The 23,434-nt window shown below is 54.3% G+C and overlaps 2 long non-coding RNA genes across 3 annotated transcripts; both read left to right on the forward strand.

The window, feature by feature from the left end:
• The first annotated feature begins 678 nt into the window (after positions 1-678).
• On the forward strand, positions 679-5,939 carry LOC148055970 (uncharacterized). 2 transcript variants are annotated; one of them, XR_015704848.1, is made up of 3 exons: positions 679-906; positions 1,239-3,874; positions 4,115-5,939. It is a non-coding gene; the product is annotated as an uncharacterized LOC148055970 (long non-coding RNA). The 2 variants fall into 2 exon arrangements; XR_015704847.1 differs by having other exon boundaries at positions 4,148-5,939.
• An 8,867-nt stretch (positions 5,940-14,806) lies between these two features.
• On the forward strand, positions 14,807-22,191 carry LOC148055971 (uncharacterized). Its single transcript, XR_015704846.1, has 3 exons — positions 14,807-16,186; positions 17,837-17,971; positions 21,810-22,191. It is a non-coding gene; the product is annotated as an uncharacterized LOC148055971 (long non-coding RNA).
• The last annotated feature ends 1,243 nt before the right edge of the window (positions 22,192-23,434 follow it).

Consider the following 23,434-nt stretch of genomic DNA (forward strand, 5'->3'; position numbering starts at 1 on the left):
TCCTGTCACGGCAAAGGAGCGATTTATATTAAGCTCAGAAAGCTGGAGTGTGTGCACATCTGGCAGCGAGACCCTTCTCCCACCTTTTCGTACGCTCCTTGTCCCCTCCTCTTCCTTTTCCAAACAGCTTTTTAGAGGTGCAGGCTGGCGGTATGTGCGATGCTACCTGGAGAGTTCATCTCCACCCAGCCTGACAGGGCAGAGCGTTGCCCTTGGGAAACGTTCCTTTCCAGTTCCGACCGGGAAATGGCAGAACGGCTGCAGTGCATTTTATTCTCTACTAAAAACCCACTCTAATTTATCAGTCAGTTTGCTGGTGATGGGCTTCCGTGCTGTCCTTGGCCAGAAAGCCTTCTGAAGCGCACACGCCAGCTTTTTTTCAAGAGCTGCATTTATTCACCCCAGCTAGTTATCTGATCTTTTAAAAATAATACATTTTTACTTATCCATGTACTTAACTCCCTGCTCTAATGCAATGGGGCTTCATCATCCAGTTCTTAAATATTTATTGAATTCATGTACCATACAACTAACCCGTTAATCCAGCCAAACTCAATAAAATGTGGAATGTCAAAGGAATGAGCCGTGGTATCTTGGGAACGCTTTTTTTGATTAAAAGTGAATTGTAGCAGCTGGAGGCTGGGCCCTTCTTTGTGAGCCCCGCACCGCCTGCCCGCAGGTCCTTCCAGAGAGCTGCCTGACGGCTCTTGTGCAAAACGAGGCACGTGAAACCCTGTATTGGCGGGCGCCAGCGTGCTTCCCTCGGCAGGGCGCCGGTGTCTCTGTGTCCTTTTGAAGATTTGGGCTGACGGCAAACAGGAGGAAGGGGCTGAAGTAATGCCAAGTTCAGTAACGCGCGAAGGAGGCGTGCTGAGTTCTCAGGGCAGAGCTGGGACTGCGCTGACGGTAAGGCTTGAGCTCGGGTCTTGTTTTTCAGTCCAGCACTTGCCCTCTTTCTTCTGCTTCTGATTTCTCTTACAAGGCACCACTGCAAATGCCTTGGGAAGTGTCTCTGCTTCCAAGGGAAGGCTGTTGTGTCCGATCACCACTCCTGGCACCTCTGCCGCCCAGGAAATTGCACCAAAAAGATTCTGAGGGGACAGGGCCTTTTGACTAGAAAAATCCTCTTCTGAGCAGGTTTTGGAAAGTTCAGAAGTTGCAAGGGCCGGAGCAGGGCTGGTGGGGAAGCAGAATCCCTCTTGCAGAACACGCTAACCTCACCTGTTCATGAATCATAGGCCCATTAAGGTTGGAGAGGACCTCTGGGATCACCGAGTCCAACCGTTACCCTGACTGCCTGGTCCACCTCTAAACCCCGTCCCTCGGCACCACATCCACACGGTTTGTGAACGCTTCCAGGGGCTGTGACTGCACCCCTGCCCCGGGCAGCCTGGGCCCGGGCCTGACTGCTCTGCTTGAGCATCACAAGGGGAGTTTTTGGGGCTGGGTGTAGGTTTGGGATAGCGCACCGTTAACGTGTCCCTGTGTAAAGAGGAGCAGCTCCCGGGGGGCCCTGCGGTCCAGACTCTCCCTGTTCCTGCAGTTTGCTTTTGCTGCTGCCTCTCTTTGAGGCACTCCTAAAGGTGAGTGCTGTTGGAATCGGCACTCCTGCCTGATCTGGTCTCCTGGGGGATGAGTGAAGAGGGCTTAGGCTTCCTGCTAGACAGAGAGGCGAGGCGGTTAGAGCGGTGCTGGGGCGGGGGTGAGTTGCTCTGAATGCTGATGCTCTTTTTGCGGGATGGAGGGAGGCCTCGGGAGCCGCCGTCTCTCCCGTACGCAATTCGTCCTTAACCACTGCCCTGGCCACTGCTTGCCTGGCCTTTGGGCTGTCCCCTGCTGCCTGTACGCTTCCGACACACACTTATGTCCTTGAAGGCCAAGCAGATATTCCTGTGGCTGTTTCCTGAATCCCCCAACTGCTGTCGCTAGCCCGGGAAGCTCTCTGTCATTGCTTGAGTGGCGCCAGTTTTGCTCCTTTTCTGAAACAGGCTTCTGTTACCTCTGCTGTGGCTGGGCTAAAGCAACGCTGAACAGTGTTTCCCTCTTGAACATCTCCCCACGTGGCAGCAAGGTGCTGCTGCTCTCTAGGAAATAGCTCCGAGCTACAAAGAGGGGAAAAAAAAAAAAAAATATTTAAATGCTGGAGCCCCAGATGGCGTGTGGTTCCTGGAGCAGGGGGAGAATGAGGGAAGCCAGTGTGTTCATAGTGGTAGGTGCTGAGCGCAGGCTGCCCGATGGGGTCCGTGGGAGATCCTGAGCAAAGAGGCAGGCTGAGCCCCTTCCCTTCAGCCTGGTGCGCTCCATGGGCAGCGTCCTCTCCAGCCAGCCAGCGCTCGCTGCCCTTTTGTCCTATTAAAGCTGAAGTGGAGGTGGTGAGGCCACCACACGTCTCTGCCCGAGGCCACGAGGCGGGGATCGGTGCCTGCCTTGGCCCAAAGCGCTGTCCCTGTCTACAGAGAGGCAGCCTGGAAGAGGACCATGCCTCTTGCTGATGGTGGGACACTGCAACCAAACGGTGAAAATTCGTGCGAGTCAGACCAAAAGTCAGTCTGAAGGGCGGCGAGGACCGCGGCTGCCTGTAAGAAGTAGCCTGGGCTGTGCTCCTGGCTCGCTCTGTCTAACAGCCCTTGAGCGCACAGGCAGCGCTCCCCGCTCCCCGCTGAATCCCCAGCAGCGGCCCCGAAGCTGGGCGCGTTCCTCCTCGGGCTGGTGTGAGTCTGTTCTTCCCGTAGCCTTCGGCAGCGTCTGGCCCGCCTCGGAAGGTGGGGGTTATCCCATCTCCAGTTGCCTGGGGCACATGGGCGGTGTAGGCTTGAACTCCATCGCGTCTGGGTGAGCGTAACACCGAGACCTGCCACCTCCAGGGTAATTTCTGTAAGTGTCCAGGTGTCCATCCACAGCGGCAGCACCTCTAATGTGCTGGGGGTGCTGGGCTCTGGCCCCGGTGCTTGGTGCTGGCTGTGGGTGCTGAGCCTGTCCTGCGAGCGAGGACAGGATTGGTGCTTCTCTGTGGTGTTGGGTCTGGGGTGGCTGCCCGCGAGCTCTTGATTTAGCAAAGTCCAGGCCTGTGCAGAACTTTCTTGGTGAGAAACTTACCCAGGAGCTCTGCCGCTGGGACTTAATCATCTGAAGTTCAGGAGGGTGCGTGTTTGCCAATGGAAGAGGCCGTCCAGCCACCGTTCACGCTGCCGTCCCTGTGTTGGTGTAGCCGTATCCAGCTGTGCTGCTTGTCAGTCCAAGAAGGAATTGCTTGTATTGCTGTGGACCCTGCTGCTTTGCAACTGCTCGTGCCAACAGATGGGAGGTGGGGGGTAGGAACAGCCGAGGAAGGGACCATCCTGCTGTAGCAGCGGGCGTCTGGGCTGGCTTAGGCTGGTTTTGAGGCTGCACCCACGGCCCTGCCCTTGGTCATGGGTAAGGATCTGTGCCAGGGCACCGAGCATGGGTCCCACCGGGCTGCTGCCCTCGCCACCCTCCACTCCTCGTCCCAGTTGTTTCGGTGTTCTCTCCAGCCGCCCTCTGCAGAAAGACTCTAGCATTCGTATTTTTAACCCTGACTTCTTTACCACACCGGCTGCAGAGACTTCCTCAGGTTTTTCTCCCTGAAGCCCGTAGCATTGAGCACCTTTTGTTTATTCCTCTGCTGCTCCTAACACAGGATCTGTGCCGCGTTGTAGCTTTAACTCATTCCTGGGGAAATTATCTCAGAGTTAGAAAACTGCTTAGTAAATGAACTTTTCTGTTTTCGAGATGTATCTAGAGCATTCATCCTGCCTAACCCTGTACCACAGCTTCCACGGGATTCTCCACTGGTGTCTGCTCCGTGGTGCTCAGCAGCAAGATGTGACCGGCTGGAGGTCTGCAGATGCAGAAGGTGAAGCTGGTGGGGTGGCTGGGGAGCCGGGGCCCCATCCCCTGCGGTCGCAGGGAGACCTGGCACCTATGTGCCTCCTGAGCGCGGCGTGTGCCGTCTTAAAGCTGCCTTTCGCTGGATTATTTTTGTCCTCTCTGCTTTCGCTGGGAGGCTGATCCAGGCTCTCGGTGTCTAGCAGACAGCCGGGAGCCAAAAGGAGTGTGTTCTATTCACAGCAAATTTATTCATGCTCCCCCCCAGGTGCGCTGCTCAGGTGTGCATTTTGTCTCACAGCTTTTGGATTCACTTCTCCTGGACGGGATTTTGTGGCGTGATGTGTTACTCAGAAAAGCGGAGCGTGCAGAAGCTGTGCAGGGTGCGCGCGTGCCACGCACGCTGCCTGGTGACGGCGAAGGCGTGCCAGCGGCGAGCGGTGTGTGCCAAGCCGCTTCTGCAGCTACAGTCAGCAGCCACGCACTCGTGGCGGGGTACGTGCTCGCTGGCGCAGGCATGACCCGCTCGCTGTCGAACCGCAGCACGGCGTGGCCGCAGGAAGGTGTGCTCGGAGCCAGGACCCAGGTGATTTCTGAGAGCTGCTCGTTTAACCTGCTCGTCAAAGCCTCTGGTGAAGGATGCTCTGTGACTTCCTTGCTTCTAGTGTTTCATTACTGTCACTCAGAGTTCTCCTAATTCCCAGCTGAATTATCGATGCTTCAAATTAAGCTCCTCATCCTTCCTTTGGTAGGAACAAATCCCCGGAGAGAAACAAATCCCCGCTCTTTAGAAAAGCCTTTTACCTCCTGACAACAGCGGTGTGTTTATCCTTCCAGCTCCCTGTTTATTCAAGAAAACAAACCCAGTCTCTTCTTTTCGCGTGTCATTATTCCCTTATTGATCTGGTTGATAGGAGTTCTTTCCCTTTCTCTCTGAGACCGCAGTGCCCAAACCCCAGTACGATACTTGGCTGAGACCACATCAGTATCAAGCAGAGCTGAATAATAACACCTGTGTCTTGTGTGCGATGCTGCTGCTATCGAGCTTCCGAATTAGACACGTCTTTCCTAGTACCGGCACTGCATTGCCGGCTCATCGTGGTCACAGCCTGCTTCGAGCCCAGCTCTGTCCTTACCACCCCACTGCTTACCCAGGGGCTTGAAGGGGGAAGGGGATTAAACCAGGCTCGCTAGAGCTAAGCCTGGGGGCGGCACGCCAGCGTTGGAGGCATGGTGTGCTAGCGAGGTCCTTCGGTCTGCCATCTCAGTGGAGGCAGGGGATGGAGATCCACGCGGCAGCAAAGACGCAAGGGTTGTTGACGTGTTAGAAACAACGCAAGCACCTGAGAACAGTCACATAGGAATTAGGGCTTCTGCCCCCAAAGAGGTGGCAGGGTTAATGGCCCGACCAAAGTGCATCTACACCCATGCGGGCAGCATGGGCAGCAAACAGGAGGTGCTGGAAGCCCTCGTGCAGCTGGAAAACTATGATATACTTGTGGTGACGTGGTGGGATGGCTGACACAAGTGGAGTGCCGCTATGGACGGCTATAAACTCTTCAGAAGGCTCAGGCAAGGAAGGAGAGGCGGTAGGGTAGCCCTGTATGTTAGGGAGTGTTTTGACAGTCTAGAGCTCAATGATGGTGATGGAAGGGTTGAGTGTTCATGGGTCAGAAGCAGGGGGAAGGGCAACAAGGCAGAGATCATGGTGGGAGTCTGTTATAGACCACACAACCCGGATGAAGAGGCAGACGAAATAGTCTGTAAACAGCTGGGAGAAGTCTCATGATTGCTAGTCCTTGTTCTCGTGGGGGACTTCAGCCTACCAGATGTCTGCTGGAAATACAATCCAGTGGAGAGGAAAGAGTCTTGGGGGTTCCTGGAGTGTGTGGAAGAGACCTTCCTGACACAGCTGGTGAGGGAGCCAACGAGGGAAGGCACCCGCCGGACCTGGTGTTTGCAAAGAGAGAAGGACTTGTGGGTGACGTGATGGTTGGAGGCCGTCTTGGGCACAGTGATCATGAAGAAAAGAGTTTTTTGATTCTGGGAGAATCACAGAATCGTTAAGGTTGGAAAAGACCCTTAAGATCATCGAGTCCAACTGTTAACCTATCACTGCCAAGGCCACCACTAAACCATGTCCCCAAGCACCACGTCTACCCGGCTTTTAAATCCCCCCAGGGATGGGGACTCAGCCCCTGCCCTGGGCAGCCTGGGCCAGGGCCTGACAGCCCTTTGGGGAAGAAGTTTTCCCTAATATCCAACCTAAACTTCTCCTGGCGCAGCTTGAGGCCGTTTCCTCTCATCCCATCGCTTGTTACTGGGGAGAAGAGACCGACCAAGGAGTAAGGAGAGGGGTCAGCAGAACCCTTGGACTTTCGGAAAGCAGACTTTGGCCTGTTGAAGAGCCTGGTTGACAGAGTCCCTTGGGAGACCGTCCTGAAGGGCAAAGGAGCCCAGGAAGGCTGGATGTTCTTCAAGAAGGACATCTTCAAGGTGCAGGAGCACCGTGTGCCAAATGATGAGCCAGCAGGGAAGAAGACCGGCCTGGCTGAATAGAGAGCTTCGGCTGGAAGTCAGGAAAAAAAAGTTTCTGACCTTTGGAAGAAGGGGCAGGCAACTCAGGAGGACTACAAGGATGTTGTGAGGTTACGCAGGGAGAAATTTAGAAGGGCCAAAGCCCAACTAGAACTTAAGTTTGCTACTGCCATGAAAAACAATAAAAAATGTTTCTATAAATACATTAGCAACCAAAGGAGGGCTATGGAGAATCTCCATCCTTTATTGGATGTGGGGGGAAACACAGTGACAAAGGATGAGGAAACGCCTGAGGTACTTAATGCCTTCTTTGCCTCAGTCTTTACTAGTCAGAGCAGTTGTTCTCGGGGTACCCAGCCCCCTGAGCTGGAAGGCAGGAATGGGGAGCAGAATGAAGCCCCCATAATCCAAGGGGAAATGGTCAGTGACCTGCTATGCCCCTTAGACACACACAAGTCTATGGGGCCGGATGGGATCCACCCGAGGATACTGAGGGAGCTGGCGGAGGTGCTCACTAAGCCACTTTCCATCATTTATCAGGAGTCCTGGTCAACTGGGGAGGTCCCAGATGACTGGAAGTTAGCAAATGCGATGCCCCTCTACAAGAAAGGTCGGAAGGAGGATCCGGGGAACTACAGGCCTGTCAGGCTGACCTCGGTGCTGGGGGAGGTCATGGAGCAGGTCATCTTGAGTGCCATCACATGGCATGTGTGGGACAACCAGGGGATCAGGCCCAGTCAGCATGGGTTTATGAAAGGCAGGTCCTGCTTCACTAACCTGGTCTCTTATGACAAGGTGACCCGCTCAGTGGATGAGGGGAAGGCTGTGGATGGTGTCTACCTGGACTTTAGTAAGGCTTTTCACACCGTTTCCCACAGCATTCTCCTGGAGAAGCTGGCTGCTCACGGCTTAGACAGTCAAACTCTTCACTGGATAAAAATCTGGCTGGATGGCTGGGCCCAAAGTGTGGTGGTGAATGGAGTTAAATCCAGTTGGCAGCTGGTCACCAGTGGTGTCCCCAGGGCTCAGCACTGGGTCCAGCTCTGTTCAATATCTTTATGAACGACCTGGACGAGGGGATCGAGGGCACCCTCAGCCAGTTTGCAGAGGACACCCAGTCGGGCGGGAGCGTTGATCTGCTGGGGGGCAGGGAGGCTCTGCAGAGGGCCCTGGCCAGGCTGGGTCGATGGGCCCAGGCACTGGGTGAGGGTCAGCAAGGCTCAGGGCCGGGTCCTGCACTGGGGGCACAACAACCCCAGGCACCGCTGCAGGCGTGGGGAGGAGCGGCTGGGAGCTGCCCGGCGGGAAAGGGCCTGGGGGTGCTGGTCGACAGCCGCTGAACATGAGCCAGCAGTGTGCCCAGGTGGCCAAGAGGGCCAGTGGCACCCTGGCTTGTATCAGGACCGGTGTGGCCAGCAGGAGCAGGGCAGGGATGGTCCCCCTGTGCTGGGCACTGGGGAGGCCGCCCCTCGAATGCTGTGCTCAGCGCTGGGCCCCTCACCCCAAGGCGGCCATGGAGGGGCTGGAGCGTGGCCAGAGCAGGGCAGCGAGGCTGGGGCAGGGGCTGGAGCCCAAGGCTGGGGAGGAGCGGCTGGGGGAGCTGGGGGGGCTCAGCCTGGAGAAGAGGAGGCTGAGGGGAGCCCTCATCGCTCTCTGCAACGGCCTGAAAGGAGGCTGGAGCCGGGGGGGTCGGTCTCTTCTCCCCAGGAACAAGCGATGGGACGAGAGGGAACGGCCTCAAGCTGCGCCAGGGCAGGTTTGGGTTGGGTATTGGGAAAAACTTCTTCCCCAAAGGGCTGTCAGGCCCTGGCCCAGGCTGCCCAGGGCAGGGGCTGAGTCCCCATCCCTGGAGATATTAAAAGACATGTAGATGTGGTGCTTAGGGCCATGGTTTAGTGGTGGCCTTGGCAGTGCTGGGTTAACGGTTGGACTTGATCTTCAAGGTCTTTTCCAACCTAAATGACTCTATGATTCTATGACTTCTTACTTTGGAAACCATGCTCTGCTTTTCCTCATGAACTGTGGAACTTTCCACTGTTTTTGGCTGAACTTCACAGTGTGGATTTTGGGCTCTGTCCCATTTGTCAAGGTCACTTGAAATCCCCTCCTGTTCCTGGGGTGAGCGCAGCCTTCCTCGGCTGGTTCTTGGCCCCAGGTTTTACTCCATCACTTGGGTTGTTTTGGGCTCAGCTTGGGAAGACTGTAAGAGCTCTGACTCTGAGCTACTCAGAGCTATAAGAGCTCTGACTTTTTTTTCCTTTTCTTTTTGCCTCCGTGTGATGCTTCTTAATTTATGGCAGTAAAGCATAACGAAGATTCTTAACTCTGCAGCCGCAATGCAGCAGGAAGACAAGGAGCTCCTCTTTCCCCCTAAGGCTCTTTCCTATCTGTTTTCCTATTTTAAAAATTAAAATTTTTAATGTTTCACTTTCTTGCTGTAGAAAGTGTTCTCCGAACTCTTTGTAGACACTGTTGCGAAATATCGGATGCAAATAGAGGGAAGTACTCTGGGCAGACTCCCCCGTTTCTGCCCAGGGCTCATTTGTTCTCCATAAAAAAATGAGACATTTATGCTGGGGGAAGATGCTAATTCCCTGGAGTTCTTGCATTACCTAGGATTTTTTTTTTTCCGTCAGCACTGAAGTCAAACTCAGTAACAAGCATAAAATATTGCTGTGCCGCTATTTCTGTTTAATATTCACTTTGCAGCTCAGTCAGCTCCTGTTCTCTGTTGCTTCCCATACAACCCTTGTCCCCACAGTGTAGCAATACCACGCAGGTGTTTAGACATCTAATTTCTCATTAATTTCAGCCCAGGTTTAGATGCCTAGCAGGAATAAAATGCTGGAGGGCTCATAACAGCTTTTATGAGACTGAGATAGCTGGGGACGAAGGGGGAGCAACGGCAGCCCTGGGCACAAGGTCCATTCTTTGGGTTGTTCCTGGGCTCTTTGTGAGTATCTCAACAAACCCTGGCTGCTGTGTAAGTGAATAGATATAAACGGTATCTGAATTGCTTCAACATCTGAGAGACATTAAAGATTTCTCCCCAACCTCCAGTGCATCCCCAAGTCTGAGTCCAGCAGCCCGAGCCCAGAGGTCTGCGGTGGTGGAGGAGAGCGCGTTGCTGGGAGCATGGCTGACTCAGTCCTCACCCAAAGCTGTGCTGCAGTGGAAGGACAGCGGAGGGAATGGGTGGTACCTGCCGTCTTGAATCCAGGACTTGCAGAAAATAGGACTGGATGGAATCTGGAGAGACCAAGTAGTCTATCCCCTCCCCAAGGCAGGATCTTCTCATCCTGAACAATTTTACATGGGCGCCATGACCTGATCTGAAATCCTCTGGTGATGTAGGTTGCCCAAGCACAGTACTTGAAGGCTGTCTTACTGCTAGAAAGTTTTTCCTAAAGCCCAAGCGAAACCTCCCTTGGGAGCGGTGAGCCGAGGCTTGTTTTCAAGGAGACCATGGGCTCCTTGCTGTCTCCACAGGGATCTCAGGACACGCTGCCTGATTTCCTTGGTCAATGCCCTGTAAAAGATAGGGTTGAGGGGGTGTGTGGAAGGGATAGCTGGCACTCAGCAAGTTGTGCGTGTCCTGTGAGACTGCCTGGCCAGTGCAGCGCATGACGGAGAAGGCAAGGCAGGATAGATAAGGAAGAAATTGTTTGTGCTGAGGGTGGTGAGACACTGGCAGAGGTTGCCCAGAGAGGTGGGAGATGCCCCACCCCTGGAAACATTCAAGGTCAAGTTGGATGGGGCTCTGAGCAACCTGATCTTGTTGAAGATGTCCCTGACCATGGCAGGGGGGTTGGACTGGATGGCCTGGAAAGGTCCCTTCCATCCCAAAGCATGCTGTGATTCTATGATTCCATACGCGGTGAGAACCGCCAGCAGCTGGGGGCAGCCGGTGTGGGGAGCTTCACTGCCCGGGCTGCTGCAGCCAGGGCTGCGTGGCTGAAGCCAGCGTACAAGGCTGGGACGCAGGTGGCATCCAGGGTGATGAAGAAAGCCCCCAGCACCATGCCCACGGCGTTCTTCTGGGATCTGCTGCCGCAGGCCGGGTGTGCCAGGGCTGTGTGCTCACAGGCACAAAGCTGGATTGCACTGGAGTGGCAGAGAGAGTTTGGAGGCTGTGGTACAAGACTAGCAAGGTTAGACAAGCCGGCAGCTGTGTGGACATGATGTCCATGTGGCGTGGTGGTTTGCAGAATGCCTCGTCCCCATCCATTGCAGGATGGAGGAAACCAGGATGAGTGTCGGACAAGTGAGCAGCATTTGTGCCAGGCAGCGGGATGAGACCCAAATGCTGGCATGGGAGCAAGAAGCAGGTGGCACCTGGGGCAGAACAGCATCGGCCCCACAGAGCCTCAGGGCAGAGGGAAGCGGAGCTGGAACACCCATGGGGGAGCACGGGTTTTTCCCCATCCCGATTGCATGGATAACCGCTGGCACGAGGGCAGAGAAAGGAAGGAAGAGCGGAGCCTGCGGTTCCCAGAGCATGGGAGTCCCAGAGGATCAGTCTGGTGCTGGAGGGTCCCTGCCCGGCTCTGCAGCCCTCCCCGTGTGCTGGCTGAGCAGCCCAGCGCCGCGCAGGGACCGGGGACGTTTGCCTCAAGAAAGGCTCTGTGCCAAGACACTGTGACTGCAGAATGAAGGGTAGCTTTGCAGAGAAATTGCACTGAGATGGCTGGGTCTGACAGAAGCTTTATCTTTCCGGTTAGATTGAACAGCTATTGCTGTGCAGCCCGAGCTGCGGATTGAGAGCGTGCTCTCCCGGCGACGTGGAACGCCGCGATCCGAGGTGACGGCAGCCCATTAGCTGTTTGTTCCTCGAGTGACAGGCTGAGTCTGAGACACTCTCCCCACATACCTCGCTCGGGCAGGCAGGAGCAGCGCTGTGATCAGCGCCGAGCTGCCTGGGGTTTGTACCCTTCTTCATGCGCGTCCTGCGGGGCTGATCTCAGAATGCCCGAATCACAGAGCTACAACCCTGGGCATGTGCTGAGAGCAGCTTTCTGCCCCGTGCTGCACCTCTGTGGTTTGTACCAGTGTCCTGTGCAATAAGGACATCTGCCCGCTGCCGTTGCAGCACGTTGGCTCTACTTCAATGCACTGCATTGTATTGTAGAAGGGTTGTGGTGTCTGTTGGGTTTTTTTTTGCAGAGGTTGTTGTCCAAATTGGACAGATGCCCTACGGCCCTGTGGATGTCTGGGGCTGTGTGTTACCTTGTGACTGCAGGCGAGTTTTTTGTAACATTGATTTTTAATTATTTTAGATTAAAGATACCAAAACTTTTTTTTTTTTTTTTTCCAAAAGGAAAAACAGTGCTCACCAAAAATTCAAAGGTTTTCACAGCTACAAACAGAAAGCTCCGTGGCCAGATCCTACTTTCAGCCTGAGGCACCCCTTGCCCTGCAAGGCGGAGACTGCTGGAGTAAGGTGGTACCCAGCATGGACAACTGCTGAACTTGATCCTGAAGCGCTGGCCTGTCCGAGACTGTAACTCCGTGTCAGCCAAGGAGCCCAGCAAGGCTGCGAGAACAGCTGGATGCTTCTCTACATTGGGAAACCTCACAGAGTTAAAATAGCTCATACCTGAACAGAAATACCGTATTTCTGGACTAAACCACCCAGCTCTCCGTAATCCCCCAGGGGTTCCGCTGAGCACCCCGAGGCGCTGCCTGGCAGAAGCTCTTCTGCTCCTCAGCCCTGCTCCGCTCCTTCCCAGGCGCTGGAGACCTGACTAGCCAGTGTGGTTGCTTTTGCATAGGTTCCTTCAGAGGTGATTTGGTGACAGAGAGAGAAATGTTTTCTCCTGTCTGATGGGTATCTACGGGGGCTGACTTCCAGATGCACAGTGTGAATATTTCATCCTTGGCCACTCTTCTGAAAACCAAGGGAAGAGGAGAAACCAGGTCTGATCCAAGACTGAAGCAGAGATCTAGGATAGATCCAGGACCTTGCAGAGATCTCCCTCTTGGCCAGCTGCACTGGGCAAAAGTAAGTCCTTTTGGCTTTGAACTGCACCCAATACTTGTATATTTACCACCGGTTCAAACCTTAGATGCTTTATGTGAGTAAGGAGAACTTGGCATTAGCAACACCATGTGTTTTGTTCTTTGCCTGCTGCAGGTTTTTGCAGGAATTACCACTGTAACTTGTGTTATTTCTGCAGCACTTCTTGTCTGATGGTCACTTAAGAGAATGAAGCAATCCCTGGGGAAGAGGGGTAAGGTGGTCTGGTGCAACCATGGATTCAATAAACCCATGAGCTGGTGACTGCTGAGACCTGGGAGGGGATAAAGTGGGCCAGTGGCATTCGGTGTTTTGCACTCCTGTCTCTCGCTTTTTCCCCTGTGCATTTGCTGCTCTCCGCTCTCGGAGCTGATGCACAGGCTGGAACTTTGGTGTGACCCAGTTTGGTGTTTTCAGAAGATGGGAAGATGCAGCCATACTGGGGCAAGTAGGGTTCCCCCCAGAAAAGGGGCCCTGCAGCCCGATGGATGTGCCTGCAGTTACAGGTCGAGGGAAGGGTGCTTGCAGCAGCCGAGGGGCATTGGGTGCTGCCTGGTTGGGCCTCACTCACTCTCTCTGCATCTTCCAGGCTCTTTCTAATTTGTCTGGGCAAGGAAATTCGAGAGAAGAGCCTTCTGATGAGCTTCCCCACTTGATATGAGAACGATATTTTTATCCTGTACATCTGAAGGGAGCTTTCCAAGCACCGTGCATTGCTGGGGATCTTCTCGCTCTTGTGCATTGAGTAACCTGGGATGGGTTGTGTGGGGATCAGATGCTTCAATCTACCAACCAGGAGAACACCTACGAGCAGGATATAGTTCCTCCTCCAGTTAGGTCCAGAAGGGCCTTCACAGGCAAGGGAGGTGAGTCTTGCTGATCTCTCGCATGCTTGGGTCAACTGGCAAGCTCTCCGGCAGGGACAATTAAACTGGCTACTGTGCAAAAGATAAGAAAAAATGTTTCTATAAATACACTAGAAACAGAAACAGAGCTAAGGAAAATCTTCGTCCTTTATTGGATGTGGGGGGAAACATAGTGACAGAGGACAAGGAAAAGGCTGAGGTACTTAATGCCTTCTTTGCCTCAGTCTTTACTAGTCAGAGCAGTTGTTCTCGGGGTACCCAGCCCCCTGAGCTGGAAGGCAGGAATGGGGAGCAGAATGAAGCCCCCATAATCCAAGGGGAAATGGTCAGTGACCTGCTATGCCCCTTAGACACACACAAGTCTACGGGGCCGGATGGGATCCACCCGAGGATACTGAGGGAGCTGGCGGAGGTGCTCACTAAGACAAGGTGACCCATTTAGTGGATCAGGGGAAGGCTGTGGATGGTGTCTACCTGGACTTTAGTAAGGCCTTTCACACTGTTTCCCACAGCATTCTCCTGGAGAAGCTGGCTGCTCACGGCTTGGACGAGTATACTCTTCGCTGGGTAAAAAACTGGCTGGATGCTTGGGCTCGAAGAGTGGTGGTGAATGGAGTCAAATCCAGTTGGCGGCCGGTCACCAGTGGTGTCCCCAGGGCTCAGTACTGGGTCCAGCTCTGTTCAATGTCTTTATCAACGACCTGGACGAGGGGATCGAGGGCACCCTCAGCCAGTTTGCAGAGGACACCCAGTCGGGCGGGAGCGTTGATCTGCTGGGGGGCAGGGAGGCTCTGCAGAGGGCCCTGGCCAGGCTGGGTCGATGGGCCCAGGCACTGGGTGAGGGTCAGCAAGGCTCAGGGCCGGGTCCTGCACTGGGGGCACAACAACCCCAGGCACCGCTGCAGGCGTGGGGAGGAGCGGCTGGGAGCTGCCCGGCGGGAAAGGGCCTGGGGGTGCTGGTCGACAGCCGCTGAACACGAGCCAGCAGTGTGCCCAGGTGGCCAAGAGGGCCAGTGGCATCCTGGCTTGTATCAGGAACGGTGTGGCCAGCAGGAGCAGGGCAGGGATGGTCCCCCTGTGCTGGGCACTGGTGAGGCCGCCCCTCGAATGCTGTGCTCAGCGCTGGGCCCCTCACCCCAAGGCGGCCATGGAGGGGCTGGAGCGTGGCCAGAGCAGGGCAGCGAGGCTGGGGCAGGGGCTGGAGCCCAAGGCTGGGGAGGAGCGGCTGGGGGAGCTGGGGGGGCTCAGCCTGGAGAAGAGGAGGCTGAGGGGAGCCCTCATCGCTCTCTGCAACTGCCTGAAAGGAGGCTGGAGCCGGGGGGGTCGGTCTCTTCTCCCCAGGAACAAGGGATGGGACGAGAGGGAACGGCCTCAAGCTGCGCCAGGGCAGGTTTGGGTTGGGTATTGGGAAAAACTTCTTCCCCCAAAGGGCTGTCAGGCCCTGGCCCAGGCTGCCCAGGGCAGGGGCTGAGTCCCCATCCCTGGGGGGATTTAGAAGCTGGGGAGATGTGGTGCTTGAGGACATGGTTTAGTGGTGGCCTTGGCAGTGCTGAGTTAACGGTTGGACTCGATGATCTTAAAGGTCCTTTCCAACCTAAATGATTCTGTGATTCTATTCCATGACAACTGGGAAGAGTCAGGCTATCTTAATTGCAGCATGGGCTGTTAACTAGTACTGAGCATTGAGACAGAGAAAAGCTACAAGGCACAGCATCCAAAGCCTGCGGTTCCCCGATGCTGTGTCACATCTGTCAGGCTGATTTCAGGGAGCTTATTCTAGACCTCATCCCCTATCCTCTTGTCCCCATGGTCTGTGAAGGGAGCCTGTGGTTTGGCAGCCTGAATCTCTCATCTTAAATCTGGTGTGCCACAGGTAGTGATGACTGTTAGATGCTCGTCGGAGGCAGTTTGAGTGTGGAGGGGAAATTCTGAGGCTTGACAGTGCGTGGCTGGTCCAGAGAAGCTGGAAATTGCTGGTTGGGGCACATACAGTCTTTTTTTAATGCTTTCCTTTTCCTTTGGCTTGCCCTGGTAATTAACTCTTGCCGCATGTCATCAAACTCTCTTCTCCTGCCCGACAGAGGGTATTCAGAGCTCCATTTCCATGGTGACGCGCAGGATGTTGTGTGTCTGCACAGACAGGTGTTGTCTCCACTTGCTTGTGGCTGCTGCCTTAAAGGGGATTGGCACCAAACCTCTTTTTTTCAGGAGTTTTAGGTGGTGCTCCCTGATCTCTTTGGTCCTCACGCCATAGATGATAGGGTTGATGCCACATGGCAGTAGCAGATATGTCACACTGATCAGGTTGTGCACGTCCTCAGAGATGAACTTCCCCATGCAACAGACTATTGAGGAAGACAAGTAAGTGACCACCATGAGCATGAGGTGAGTAGCACGTGTGTGGCAAGCTTTGTGCTGCACTTTCCCAGAAGCAATTTTCAGGGTTGTATGGATAATCCTGCAGTAGGATGTCAGGAGGAAGCCTAAATCGAAGACGATTGTGATGGCTCTCGTGGCCAGTCCTACCATCTTGTTCCTGGAGGTTTCCCCACAGGACAGGCTCACCAGGGTCATCTCCTCACAAAGTGCTTGACAACTTCAGAGTGGCACAAGTGCCCCTTGGATGCCAGGATCACCACAGGACTGATGAAAGAGATGTTCCTCACCACTGCAGCCAGGGATAACCAGGCCAGGTATTTTCTGGTCAGTATGCCTGTGTAGTGCACTGGGTTGCAAATGGCCACATACCTGTGGCCATGAGAAGGAGGGTGTTGCAATCCAACGTGATGAAGACGTATGGGAAGAAGATCTGGGCCACGCAGCCCCCAGTGAGATGTGGCTGAGATGAAAGAGGAAACCCAGCAGCATCTTGGGCACAAATGCGCTGGAGCTGCAGGGATCACCAGGAGCAGAGCGACCAGTGAGTATATAGGGGAATGGAGGTCTTCCTCCACTTCCATGGTGTAGGTGAGAATGGAGTTTGCCATGATGATCAGAAGGTACAGGAAGAAAAAAGGGATGAGGAGGAGCAGTTTGTGCTTGTGGACCCCAAGGAATTCAGCCAGGGATGTGCTGGCTGACCCTGCCTGGTTCCCGCCTGCATCCCAGAGTGTCAGCCTGCTGGAAGGGCTCAGCTTTCCTGCACCTGAAAGGAGAAAGCAGTTTCTCCTGCTGCAGCTGCAAATCTCTTCTCCCTACGATAAAATGTTTTTTAAACTGGATAGACCCATGAAAACTGTGAACTACAAGCAGTGAAAACAGTAGAAGAACTGATGGCTGGTGAGGGGCTGTGCTCACACAGCAAGTGTAGCACTAACCCCCACAGCCTGTATTGTCTCTTCAGTTCCTTTAGTAAGTGAAAGGCAGCAAAAGGCTTGAAAAAATGAGCCAAAACTGTGATTATTTTTATTAAAGAAGCATCTGCACACTCCAGGGCTCACTGAATGAGCTCCCTTTGTTTATTTTGGGCAGGGCACAGCAACACTGGACAGGTGAAATGCCGCTGAGATGTGGGTAGCACCGAGGACAAGCAATGCACATGCATGCAAGGCACAGTCCTCGATGCCGGTGCTGTTTGGTGGTCCTCTGAAAAGGACAGGTCCTCGCAGATGAGACCCAGACCACACTCCTTCTTGCACGTGTGCTGATCCAGAGGCAGCATTAGTTTCAGATTGGGTCCAAGATACAAACACCTCATTTTTTTTCCACTCGTGAACTGATGGCTGGTGCTCAGAGAACCCTGTTTGCATCTTCCTTCCCACTACCATGGTCTAGGGTTGAAGAGAAGTGCCCTGGCTTCTGTCCCTTAAGGTTTCCTATAGGCTCAGCTCCCGATGCTTTGCCTTCAGATGCCATGACTCAGGCACACGTTTTGTTCAGGGTGAGGAAGCAAGCCTGCTGCTACAGTAGTGCAAAAGGAAATATTCATAGCATGTTTTTGGCTTTGATAGAGCTAGGATGCTTTGGGAATCTTGATCAGTTTATGGAGGGGATTATCTGCCAGGCTGAGAGCTGAGACCTGAGCCCTGACACAGCCAGTCCTCTGTGTCCTGTGCTCTCAGGAGTTATCAGTATACAATGCATATTGTATACTGGTATACAATTTACAGTATTGTATACTGGTATACATATTGTATACCAGTATACACATGCATATTGTCCAGGGAGCCCTGGGGGAGGACACAGTGTGGAGCACACCCTTCTCCCTCCATCTCTCCTGTCTTCCCCTTGTTTGTGTAGCGGCGAGCTCTATCCCTGCAAACCCCCCTCCATCAGGGCTGGTGGATGGGGATGCTGTTAGTGCGTGGAGGGATCCAGGGAGGGTGCTGGACTGGGGAGCCATTGCTGTGAGATGTGTGTTTCTGTCTGCTCTGAAAGGACAGAAGTCTGTCTGAGCGTTGGCAAAGAATCACTAAGCACAATTATCAACACAAGCTGTTTTAGAGCAAGGAGATGGCGATTAAATTGGGGTTGACTGAAGCATCCCAGCTTCTGTGTATTTGTCTTAGCAAATCTCTTCCACTCTGCTGTTTGCTTGATAAAAATATAAATCCCTGTTTTCCTACTGTAGGCTGAGCTCCAGTCCTGCCCCAGCGCTGGCGAAAGTCTCCTCTCCGAGAAGAGACCGGAGCAGGAGCGGTGTCTGGGCACGCTCCACCCCGGGATTCCTGCAGGACGGCAGCGTGGGAGCCCGAGCCTCCTTTCAGTAAGACTTACGGCTTTCAGTAAGGCTCGTGGGTCACCGTATCCAGCATCGTGGCATATAACCCCCAACCGCAGCGCTCCCAATGCCTTCCAGAGACCAGTTTGGTTGTTTTCCCCTTCTACTCGGCTGCTCCTGCATCTCATTGCTCCGATAGCGAGCCGCAGCCCTCTTTCAGCCTAACAGTCTGCTTGGTTTGTAGCTTGCTGTCCTGGGTTTGACAGCAGCTTTTCTTTTCCATTGCTTGTCTGCTTCCCGAGCACCCACCAGCCGAGCAGCCTGACCCTCTCCCGCTCTCCTTTGGCCAGAGCAAACCGAAAAGGAAAGGGCTCCGTGCTCATGCCCAGCGTGGCTAGAACAGGGGTACGGAGGAGGGAATTTCTCCTCGGGGGTGTCCCGTAGTGCAGGGTCACTTGGTGGTGTGGCAGAGGATTTCGTCCTGCGTGGAAAGGCCAGGACCGAGGCACAGCAGCAGTGAGCATCCCCAGACCACAACTGGGAACAAGCCATTTCATCCCCGGCTCTGGAAGCAAAGCTGTTTATCACAGTTATGTGCTTGGGGGTGTCTGTGAGAGCCAGGTGTCCCGGGGGAGCCCACTTTTTAAGACATGACTCAGGCGGCATTGGTCCCTTGAGCTCGGCAGGGAAACGTGCTCCGAGTCTCTGTGCAGCTTCCCCGCAGCCTTGACCCAGAAAGGCTCATTTTAAACACGTGCTCAGGGCTGTGGACTTCAGTGAACTGACTCATCAACAGTGTGTACCCACCAAAACACCTGACAGGAGAGGGATGTCATGGTGACTTCCCTTGGGAGAGGAGCAAGGAGGTGTCCCAGGGCCGGCGAGTCCGACACGGGCATGGGCACCGCCATCTGAAACGGGAGGTGATGGTGCAGACTGGGAGCTGCTTGAGGGATACCCTCAAGGGCCACAACCCTGCACCACCAAGGGTACTGGGACAAAAAGCCATCCCTGGCAAAAATATGCAGAAAAGGTGAAGGAGGAGAAAATATACGGAGGAGGAGATGATGAATGCGCACACCAAAAGAGCAGGGCAGAGGCAAGGGGAGAGGAGAAATGATGGGCAATGAGAAAGGCAGCTCCAGGATTTATGATTTAGACCCAAACCCAGCTCCCTCAGGGCACCCCAAATCCCTGCCAGCCTGGGACCTCTGCTCGCACACGGACACATCCCAGAGCCCTGGGGTGCACCCCATAAACAGGGAAGGAGCAGTTAATCGGGGACTCTGCCAACACACAGCCAGAGGCTAAAGATAGAGTTCGTGCCCGTCAGCTCGGTTTCACAGGAGGCAGGTTTCTGGCAAGGAAACTGGCTTTTTTTTCCTGCAGGATTATATGTTCCTCTGCTGAAGTGCGTGGGCTTTGCCACAGGTGGATTTCTCCATGGTTTCTGACAGTGCTGCAAGAGCTATAAACCTTGCTCTGTGAGTGATGGTGCAGGGAGCATCAGAGGATGCAGTGGCTCATGAGTCACTTGCGGTGCTCAAGGCAGTGTTATTAATTAGGAGGCCTCGAAGCTTTTCACAGCAAGGACTTCCTGCAATTGCTTCTTCCTCCACTTCTATTAAAGATTTTGTTAGCAATCTGGATGTCAGTATGAGGTCTGGAAACTTCCCTCCTCCGGGTCCCCTGTGATAAATCCCCGTCCTCCCAGCCTTGGGCTGTCAGCAGGTTTCATTAGCCCCTGCAGTCTGTGGTAAGGTCCTTATCGATGTCAAATGAGGCCCGGTTGCCCACTCCTGAGCCTGCTGGCGCTGGTATATTCCTTGTCAGTGCTGCCTGATACTGTCTGTCCTGGTCCTTGCTCCTCTGCCAGTTCCTCAGCCGTCTCCACCTCCTCCTGCTGAGCTGTCCTGGGGGCACCCGCTGCTTTACTGGGGTCGGTGCTGGCCCGTTCCCATGGCCAGGGGTTATCAGAGTCAGCTGGTCTGACACCCCCCTCCCCTTTGGGTCGACCCTTGATGTGTTTTACCCCATTTCCACTCAAGTCTAGTTATTCTTCTCTTCAAGCCAGCCCTCATTTACTGGATGAGTCACAGAGGAGCACAACTTGGGCAAAAATCAAATCATGGTTTGGCATGGGAATTATAAGCGCCCCCCCACCATCTGTTACACAATAGAGGATAGTTAGGGAGTATGACTGCTAATTGTGACATTAATAAGATTAGGGAAAAAAAACCAAAGTCTTTAGGAGAGATTCCTGACTTCAGGGTGAAGGCTGAGGAAGAAAAAACCCAACCAAATACATTGCGAAAATATTTTAAAATCAATATAAACCAAAGCAAATACGCTCACTAAGTGATGGCTATGGTAAAATTGCTGGTAATGCTGCAGAGAAAAGGGAGGTGTTTGGTTGAGCACTGTGTTTGAAGAGAAGCCAGCCATTGCCCCAGCATCACAGGCAGATTAAGAAGCACCTTTAGATCCTTTGGGGACAGGGTGTCTGATCATCTGCTGTAGGTAATGGTTTTGAGCTGACTGTCTGACTTCTCTTCATATTTGAATTGGATGAGAGGGATCTGGGCCAAAATCTGCAAGCTGGGACGTGCTGGTGTTTCATCAGTCCTGGATAACTGGGTTTCCCTCCCTGGCAAGAGAGTGCCATCAGGGTCACGCTGCAAAGACCAGAAGATCATTGATGCCAGTCGGTGTGGCCACCTGGCGAGTACGTTGTGTTAAACAAACTCCAAAGTCATGTAATTTGGGAAAGGTGCCTATTTAGGCATCGCATCATAAGGCGTCTGACCAGCACAGGGACATGTTCTCACTCAGCTGCATGCCCTGTGAACTGGAACTGCAGCGGGCAGCACAAGGAGCATCCAGTTAGAATCTCAAGAGAAGACCAGCAGTGCATGATGTGAATGAGGAAAGGGACAAAAATCATCAGGGATCTAGAAAAGGTGGCCAGAAGGAAAGGCTGCAAGATCTGGTGATATTTAGCACAAAGACCAAGGTAAGATACAGAGGGACTGACCCAGTGGCCTTCCAAGATCTGTTCCAGCCCATTTTTTGGGATGCGTGCAGGCAGTCGTGCAAGCAAGGCTTGGGACTCAGGACGCCTCCTGGCCCAGGATGAGCTGGCGCTGGGTTCCTGAGCCCAGTGAATGGGGTCTCTCAGCCAGCCTCACCCTAAACACAGACCAAAGGGAAAGGGCACCTCAGCCCCCCGAGCAGAGAAACCCTTCCCACGCAGGCACCCTGCCTACCCTGACCCCCTGCTCCCCCCGAGGCAGCCGCTCACGTGGGCTGCAGGGCCCCGGGGCTGCGATATTGGAAAGAACAAGACATCAGCAATTTCTGTTCCTGCTGTTGCTGCTCTCTCTGAGGTAGGCATACTCGTTAGCTCTCCGCTGAGGATTTCAAGAGATTGATAAATACTGCTCCCCTGATCTATCTGATCGCTGGGGTGAAGAGATCCTGGCCATGGACCAGCTCTGCAGAGCTCTGCGAGCATCCTGGCTGGCAGGACAGTGGGCAGCAGACATGATGCTCCTTCAGCATGCATGTCATCGCCCGCCTTGCTGGTCCCGGGACTGCAACAGCCAGGTGGGATCACCCCTTGTGGTCGTTGCTCTGCCTCTGTCCGGAAGAGAGCAATGCCTTTGTGCTCCTGCTGCTGCCTCCCTCTCCTGCCAACACGGTGGAGAGCAGCCACCTCAAAGGAGTGAAATCCCGGCAGGGCTCATGAGAACAGGCTGGCAGGAGCGAGGACAGGAGGGTGCGCGGGGAAAGGCTGCAGGATGAGCGTGTACACATTGAATCCATACAGGAGACTTACACAAATCCCAGTTTTGTGAGTTTGTCCATTTGCTTTGTTTTCCAGGTCTGAATGCTGCAGTCTCGTAGCCCCCAGAGAGGAGACATCAAAATGAAAAAGCCAACAGAGGTTGTTCCCTTTCACTAGATCCTCCTGGAGAGGTCCACCACCACCTGGGGATGTTCAGGTGGAAGAGGGACTCCTTGACCCACAGATCTGTTGTCCTCTGCTCTTCATCCTCTGTGCACTGTCACCACCCTCCAAAATTGCTGTTCAGCTTCGTGTTGAACTTTGACAGCATCTCTCAGTTTGGGTGCCTGACTCAGGTGCTCTTCTACACCCTGTTACCTCCACAATCCTTGTGGCTTTCCTCCACAATCTTTGTCTTTGCCCCTTTGCTCGGGGTGGACACCCCGCTCCCACCAGCACCTCTGAGCGGGACCGAGTGATGCTGTGCACGTTTCCTTGCTCCCACCCTCTGATATGGGCCACTCTGTCACCTGTAGGGAACGGCTCTTGACTGGCACTTGAAATCTGAATCCTGTGAGCTCGCTCTGGGTTTCCATGGAAGCTGAGGCTGTTCCTGCAGCCTCTTTCTTTACATCGCTTCTTGCGCTGTTTGCATTTAACCGTGCATGCTGTAGCACATAGGATTGGTAAGAGCCTTGGCCATAGGGCAGGTAGGAAAAGCACAACATGAAGCATCTTATTCAGGTTTGCCTCTGGTGATGAGGTCCATGACAATGCGGTTGTCACTGGATGGTGGGAGCATCTAAAGCCCCATCACAGGCAGGGCCTCCTTGGACTAATCCTGGCCAGACCCATAAAGACCTGGGAGCAAAGTCTGCCAAACAGCACCAGGAAAAGCTCCTGGACACGTAGTCCTGCCCTCCAGGCTGTTGGCTATTTGCATGCAATGAGCATCCCCTAACCAGGTCCCAGCCGTGGCAGCAGGGTCCAGAGACTCTTGCCACAGGCAGGTCAGACACAACCTCCTCTTTTGAAGGCCAAGGGAGTTTAATGCAGGGACTTGGGTTGGAGAACAGCTCAGGAAAACCAGTCAAACGTTCACAGGTGTTAGAGCAGCATCAGAGCTGTCTGTAGACAATTCCTAGTTGTAAAGTCCAGTCTGAAGCCCCCCATGCTGATGCTTGATGGATGCGTATGGTGCTGCCCCTGCACCGATGATACGGCAGCTCCTGGGAGCAGGGGGATGCTCTCCTCCGCCCATGGTGCGATGGCCTCAGGGAGGATCAGGTGGATGTTTTGCCCCAGGGGAGGTCTCCATGGGCAGGGGCTGGGTGGACTGCGTCCCCCTGCCTTGCTGGGCTGTGGTCCGGGAAAAGGAGGGCTGTCCCTGTGGGGGTCCCAGCCCGCAGCGCTTTGCAGGCAGAGGGAGAAGAAGGACCGATAAGAAATGGGTTGGGGGAGAGACTTGGACACGGGTGGTAGCAGAGGAGAGGAGGCTGCGATGGGGCAGCAGTCCCTTCTCCCAGGGAAGAGGGGGAGAGGGTGCTGGGGAGCACGGCAACACTGGACAGGGACGGCTGTGGGGCTGTCGGGGCTCTGCTCTCTGCCGTTGCCCTCCATCCCAGAGGGCACAGAGCCCCGTCCCTCGCTGGGCCTCTCCCAGGCTGCCCCGTCGGGCCATGGGGTGCTGCAGGGTCGCCCTGTCCTTGCAGCGTAGCACA

This window comes from Nipponia nippon, unplaced genomic scaffold (genome assembly GCF_047370975.1).
Source record: "Nipponia nippon isolate SJK-2023a ecotype South Korea unplaced genomic scaffold, ASM4737097v1 scaffold_2, whole genome shotgun sequence".
In the NCBI taxonomy this organism is placed as follows: Eukaryota; Metazoa; Chordata; class Aves; order Pelecaniformes; family Threskiornithidae; genus Nipponia; species Nipponia nippon.